Raw genomic sequence first — 7,634 nt, 5'->3', positions numbered from 1 at the left:
TTACCCTACTGGAGAAGTTTTTGGATGTGCATAGGGATTTGAGTCTTAGAAGGTCCCATTCATCTATGTTATCTTCTCCTGGTTGTAGCTTTACAGGATACTGGGAAGACTGTTTATGTTGTGGATTAGGACTTCTAGTGTTGTTCCTAGCTTGGGGTTGTACTGTTAACCAAAACGTTGGTGATTCAAGCTCAGCACCGGCTTCATGGATTACAGATAAGCAGTCTCCCCTGGTACTGATGTACCACCTTAGACAGCTGCTGAGGGTCAGTCACCACAAGGAAAAGCTGCCTGGATGACAATGGGTCTAGTTTAAACAGAAGCAGATTGCCAGGTCTTTCTTCCTCAGAGCCACTGAGTGGGTTTTTACTGCCAGTCTTTCTGTTAGTGACTAATGCTTAACCGTTTGTGCTGCCTGAGCTGCTTTCACCCCTGCTTGACTGGGTCTGCCTGACACTATGATCCTGGATGCACACAGCTGGGGAGATGAGAAGCAGATGGTCCCTCTGTTCAGTGGTGGGTCCATCAGTAGTTGAAGCATCTGTGACCTTTTCATGCTAACTGATGGTTCAGAAGAAAGAACAGAGTTAGAGAGTTCAGACGTAACTGGAAGAGCCCAGTATGGAGCAAACACTGCACAGAGTGAGGCGTGAGGGGTTAGGGGCTAGGGAAGGAAGTCTCCCGCTCTGCAGCTGTGAAGAGATAAGTAGAGGTTGAAAGAGTGCACTAGGACCTCCTGCCAATCCAGGAAAACCATGTTCAAGAGCTCTGCCTGGTTCCTCTGTGCCAGACATGACTGCAACCTAAGGACAGGAGTGGCTGTAACCAGCAAGGCCTGTTATCTGTCTTCTCTGCTCAGCATCCTTTATTCAGCCCTCCCCTACCACCTCCATGGTACAAGCACAGCCTTGGCAGGATGGAGGCACCTGCTCACAAAGCCTCACATCCCCTTCCCTTCCCTCTCTGTGCTCACTTCTCTGCCCAAGGACTCCTGGAAACTAGGAAAAGCAATGGGAGGGGAAGTGGTGGTCCCACAGAATCAAGTTTGAAATCCTTGTTCTACCTTTAGACAAGTCACTGCCTCTACATTTCATTTTCCTCTGTTGCAAAATGAAGCTAATAACTTCTACCTAACACATTGTTGCAGTAAATGAAACAGTGGCTTTCAACCCTGTTGTACATTAGAATTCTCTGGAGAACCCTAAACCTGTGGAAGCCTGGAAAGCACCATCTCTCTAGATCGATTACATCAGAATCGTGGACAGTGAACTAAGGCTTTAATATTTTAAATATTTCAGGTGATGCATATGTGTAGCCTTAGTTACAGCCACATCATTAGAGATAAAATATGTAACAAAATGCACTAGACAGTAACAAGAGAAAAATCTGCTGTGCTGTGGAGGCTTGCATGTTACTGTGCGGCTGGCAGTTTTGCCACCAGTGTTGCAAATAACAAAAGGGTCACTCATGGTAAGTGAGTTGTAATGGATTTTCCATCCAAAGACAGATTAAGAAGAAAGGTCTGGCAATCTACTTCTGAAAGCTACAATCCACAATGAATCTACAACTGTTTAGGCTGGAAGGCACTCAGAAGACACAACGGCAGAAAAATAAGAGTATTGAGCAGATGGCAGGAGAAGTCGGTCATTCATTACTCCCTTCTGTGGTTTCTGAGTAGATAGAGGGGCAGCTAAACAACAGCAAAATATAACTTGAATCATAGAGTGCTTGAGAACATCATATACCACTAATAAATGATACCCAAAATCACAAACCTGCCAACTCAAAGACAGATGGTTCTCGTCCATTAGCTACTCTGAGAGAGATAGGTGGGCATTCTCCTCACATGCATTTACAGCCTCTGAAAGCCCTGGAGGGTCAGCTTTGAGTCAGTTCCTGCTCAACGGTACAACAATCTGACTACAGCCAAGAAAGTCAGTCTGGCTGGGGGACTAACTTAGATTGTAAACAGCAATTGCTCTGTGAGACAGTCAGCATAACTGGAAAGGACTCCTTGGCTGTTCCGTTTGGGGTTGTCTAAGCAGCATGCATGCCGGCGTGCACTCACTCATGTACATACGCCATGACCTCGTTAACCAGCTTGGGTCTGTGCCAATGCAAACATTTTCCAGAAGCAGCCCGGTGTCCTCACTTCCAGGTATCAGGGTCTCCTGGGAGGAGGCTGTGAATTTTTGCAGCCTGAGTTACCTTTGCTCTGCAGTAAACAATGATTCACCTCTGTTCCCTGTGGGTTAACTAACAAGCAGCCCTGGGCCACCTTGTGGGGCCTGAGGTGTTGAGACAATGCCCTTGGTGCCTGTGAGGAGCCGTAATGTTGGGCTTGAAGGCTCTTTAAAGTTGTCTTTGTTTGCTGAATGTTTGGCTGAGGGACTGTGTTCAGCTATTCCTGGCTTTTTATTGGGTCTGATGATAAGGGTGTAGTCACCTTAGTGGCACAGAGGTTAAACACTTGGCTGTGAACTCAGAGGTTCTTCACACCAGCACTTCAGGAGAAAGGTGCAGCCCTCTGCTTCCTCAACGATGTACATACAGCTTGGAAGTCCTTCGGGGCAGTTCAACTCTGTCCTACATGGCATTGGGTTGGGTTTTTGGTAATAAGCAAAATTAGGGTAAAGGGAAGGCAGACAGCCTTTATCATCAAAGGCTATGGGTCAAGTTCGTTCGCATGTTAACCATGTGTACCATCCAGGGACTTGATTACTGTTTCTTGACTAGAACTTAAATTGCATGAAGGAAGGGCCCCCATCTGTGCTCCTCATCATGCTATAATCTAGTCATCTAGCCGGTATGTCTCATGAAACCCAAGAGCAAGTGTCACAGATAGCCCTTGGGGATTCTTTCAACAAATCACTGAGAAAGCATCAAAGAGTGAGGACAACAACCAAAACCAAATCAAAGCCATTGCCGTGGAGTCTCTTCTGACTCAGCGAGCCTGTGGGACAGAGAGGAATGGCCGCCGCCGGGCTTGCACAGCTGTGCACTGTACACAAATAGACTGCTCAGGAGGAGAGGCTGGTGAGTTTGAACTGCCAACCTTTCAGTTAGCAGCTGAGCCCTTGACCGCTGTACCACCAGGTGCTCCCTGGGGTTAACAAAGAAGAATATTGTTCAGAGGAGCCCTGGTGATGCAAGTGGTTAATCTCTGAACTGCTACCTGAAGGTTCCCCTCTGCTGCTCTTCAGGACAAAGACTGGCGATTTACCCTTAGATGTTGTTAGGTGCCATCGAGTCAATGACAATTCATAGCAGCCTACGAACACCAGACCTGAACCCTGCCCTATCCTGCAGCGTCTTCACCGTGTGCTCGAGCCCACAGTCACTGTGCCAAGCCATCTTGTCGAGGGTCTTCCTCTCTTGCCTGGACCTTTCGCAGCACGATGTCTTTTCCCAAAGACTTGCCTCTTCTGACGACATGCCCAAAGTACGTGAGCTGAAGTTTCACCCTCCTTGCCTCAAAGGAGCAGCCTGATTGCACTTCCACAGGACAGATTTGCTTGTTCGTTTGACAGTCCATGGGACACCACCACAATTCAAAGATTTCCTTGGAGCAGTTGTGCTGTGTCACATGAGGTCACGATGAGTGAAAACCAACTCAAACACCTAAGAACAACAGGCAAGATGCACTATCTCTTCTCAAAGCTATCAAAATGCCACCGGCCACTCAACTTGTTATGCGTGAGATACACTTCTAGATATTTTATCTACATGAAATACACATTTTGTTAACAGTTGCAAGTTTTTTCCAAAGAACTCTTTGTTAGGTTATCAGAAAGGTTAACCTACTGTTAATAAGAATGAATGAGCAACACAACAGACATTCTTTTTTAGCTGTTCAGAGTTTGGGCATAAAAATATAGTTTTTGTTTTATGAGTGAGAAAACTAAGAGGCATGGGAGTTAACTAATGTGTCCTTGCCAACAGAACTCAATAAAACACAACCTTCAGCACCAGGCATTAATTACAGAATGTGCACCATTTCATTCTGTGTTTCCTGTGGAATTACCTGACATCCTCTAAACATGGTTGCTGTGAGCTCTCATTGAGTGGGTCTCTAACTCATGATGCTCTTATTATATGTAATATATGCTCTATTATATGTAATAGAAAGAAATGCTGTCTGGCCCTGAGCCATTTAAACCACAACCTCATCAGGTCTCACTGTGATAACTTCAGATGCTCTAATCTTTAACTTTGTCTGGAGCTTTGTGACTCCTTGTTTTGTGGTCCAGATTGGCACTGAGATTTTGAGGAAGTGATTACAATTTACAGGACCCAAGTCTGTTTGACTAATGGGTCAGAGGAAGCTAGGAGTGTCTGGTGGTTGGTCCAGCAAGCCCCTAACCTGGAGAAGAGATGAGAGCCTCGGACTCTCCCATGGCAGTAGAGAATACAGTGAGGACCTTTCAGGTCTGCCCATTTAATAAAGTCATGTAGAGGGGCGATCAGCCTTATGCTTGGTGTCTTTTGTTATATTAGATATTCGGCTCGCACATGTGATTCACACTCAATACTACATTTATTGAAAGATTGGCAAAGCAATCCCACCAGGTGAAACATGACAGCCAAGAAAACACGATGGGACAATTCTGTTCTGTAATGAGTTCTCATGAGTCAGAACTGAGCAGAAGAGAATAGACTGTTGTACGTTCTTTTCATTTTCTCCTCCTGTAGAGGCCAGATCCTCTGGCTAGGGTCCTTAGTCTACTAATTGTTCAGGACAGGTAGAGATTCTGAGGTCTCAGCTGTTAATAATAATCCTATTGTTATTTATATAATTGTCATTAATTAATAATCCACTATACAGTTATTGTTTAGGCATCCTCTGCCCCATGCCTGAGAGGCTTTGCAATTCTGAATTATTCAGGTCATTTCTAAAAATCACTTGCTCTGGTCTTCATGTCTGATGGCAATTTTTGGCTTGATTCAGCCTTCCTAGCTTCTTGAGCCTGAAGAACAAAGACATATGGTTCAAATCCACTCGTTGTTTCAAATCCACTTAGTTGCAGAAGGATGGGCAAGCGCCTCCCTTGTGATAACTGCCTCTGAAAGCAGGCCTGAGGGTCAGCTAGGGGTCCATTCTAACTCAACAGTAAACAACAACAGCAACAAACTATAGGCTGTTAAAAAATGCTACAGATAGTTCCTCCTTTTGAGGAAAACTTGTTTTATGATATATCAGTCTCCCTACATCCATGTTGTGCTTTGGCAATGTTTATTGTTATTGTGCCCATTTTACAGATTGGGATATTGAACACAAAGGGGTTTTGGTTTGATGAGTTTGTCTTTTATGGAGTAACTTCTCAAATGTAATGCAACTAATCAACAGGGGGGCAGAAGTATGGTGGAAACTGCTGACATGACACAGGATAAAGTTCAGCTCACAGGGCCGCTATGGGTCAAATTCGACTCAATGACACCTAACAATTAGTGCTAAACAGGGGAACTGAGGTACTATCCCAGAGTACTGACTTCAAGACCCTTGTACATTAGCCATTGTGCCACACTATTCTATTTCCTTGAATTGCTTATAATTTGAGTCATTTTATCCATAAAACTTGTATTTGCTTATTTATAAAAACATACAGTCTTGGCAGTTGCTGTCGTGTCTTCCGAGCAGTGTTGTCTTTCTGCTGACGGGATGGCCTCCCAGAACAGCGACCCAGCCACAGCCAGCGTTGTTGCCTCCCGAAAAGGGGCAGAGCCTAGCAGGGACGCTGCCCGGGGCTCCGTGGGCAAGAGGCTACAGCAGGAGCTGATGACCCTCATGATGTCTGGCGACAAAGGGATTTCTGCCTTTCCTGAATCCAACAACCTTTTCAAATGGATAGGGACCATCCATGGAGCCGCTGGCACAGTATATGAAAACCTGAGGTATAAGCTTTCCCTAGAGTTCCCGAGCAGCTACCCTTACAACGTGCTCACGGTGAAGTTCCTCACTCCCTGCTACCATCGCAACGTGGACACTCAGGGTGACATATGCCTAGACGTCCTGAAGGACAAGTGGTCTGCCCTGTGTGACGTCAAAACCATCCTCCTCTCCATCCAGAGCCTGCTAGGAGAACCCAACATCTACAGCCCTTTGAACACACATGCTGCTGAACTCTGGAAAAACCCCACAGCCTTTAAGAAGTACCTACACGAAACCTACTCAAAGCAAGTCTCTGTCCAGCCTCTGTCCTTGTATTGCGTCATCTTTTTTCCTTAGTTGATCTGTCCTCCTTGATTTCTGTCCAAAGCTCTGTATCTGAAGCTGTGGCGTCCTTTCTGTTTTATTTGTGTTTTTTTTTTTCTAAATTAAGCCTCTTTTTGAACCTTTATGATGAATATATTAAATAAACACATTTGGGGTTAGTTTAAAAAAAATACAGTCTTAATTAGGATGTGGTTTTCATCCCTACTTAATTACTGTTATATATATATATATATTCTCTCCCATCCCAGTACATACTCACCTACAACTACAAATATCCCAAATTAGACACATAAACTTAGATACTTTTTCTTATAGGACCAAAATTTTCCTTCTCATACACCAACTCTGACCCACTTGAGTCCACTGTTACTGTCATTGTGTCAATCCATCTTGTTGAGGGTCTTCCTCTCTTACACTGACACTTCCACTTTCCTAAGCATGAGGTCCTTCTCCAAGGACTGGCACGCTCGGCCTCACGAAAGGCAGAACCAGAGTGTAAAGTAAGAACCAGGAAATGTGTCTTCACACTTAAGTGATATAGTAATAATGTTTAGAAAAGCATATTTCTCCTACAAAGGAATGAACTGTCAGTCACTTCACAGTGAAATAGCAGTGAAACTAAATAGGGATATAAGTGGTCTGAAGACTGTCAGGGAAATGAGAGGTAGTCTCTAAGAATGGATATTTTTCCCTTCTTGTTCTGGATAAGGGCAGATAAAGGGCTAGAACAGCCTCCTTTTAAGTTAGTTAGTTTTTCATGGGGAAATTTTCTTTTTTTTTGTATTGATAGTTTAACAAAAGTTTACAAAAAATTTGAATTTTCATTCATTCATTCTTGCACATGTTCCTCCCTACCTCCCCCTCTGCCAGTTCGCTTTTCTCTTTCAAAAAATTATTGTTGCACAGTTTCCTCCCGCACCCACACCCCACCAATGGGGGAAATTTTCATGTCAGAAATGAGGAGATATGTTCAATAATTCTTTATGACGGAACATATAAATTAGAGTCATTATAACCAGATAATCTCTACTTTTCCATTTTGAGGACAGTGACTACCATGTGGAAATAACCCATAGAAAACATACCTTTTAAAAAAATTATTATTAATTTTAATGAATGTTTACAGAAACTTTGGATTTTTCATTCATTCATTGTTGCATTTTTCTCCCTACCCACTCCCCCTGCAATTTGCTTTTCTCTTTGAAAAGTAAAATTCTTTCATTGATATATAATCCCTCCCCCCAGCTCCACTCCACTATGCAGCCTTCATTCTAGATTCCTGTCATGATAATAATACCTAATCATATATCACTTTTAAACACTTCTCTCCCTCATCTGTTTCAATGCAGTATACATTATTTATTCCCTCTTTCTCAGTCTCCCCTCTACCCCAATGTCAGTTCCATTTTACAACAGTGGC

The 7,634-nt window shown here is 43.8% G+C and overlaps 1 pseudogene; it reads left to right on the top strand.

The window, feature by feature from the left end:
- Positions 1-5,659: 5,659 nt before the first annotated feature.
- Positions 5,660-6,226, top strand: LOC102874799 (annotated as a pseudogene).
- The last annotated feature ends 1,408 nt before the right edge of the window (positions 6,227-7,634 follow it).

The sequence above is a fragment of the Elephantulus edwardii genome, unplaced genomic scaffold, assembly GCF_000299155.1.
Source record: "Elephantulus edwardii isolate Elephantulus edwardi_28Jun2011 unplaced genomic scaffold, EleEdw1.0 scaffold00036, whole genome shotgun sequence".
NCBI lineage: Eukaryota > Metazoa > Chordata > Mammalia > Macroscelidea > Macroscelididae > Elephantulus > Elephantulus edwardii.
This window is presented reverse-complemented; position numbering and strand designations above follow the sequence as displayed.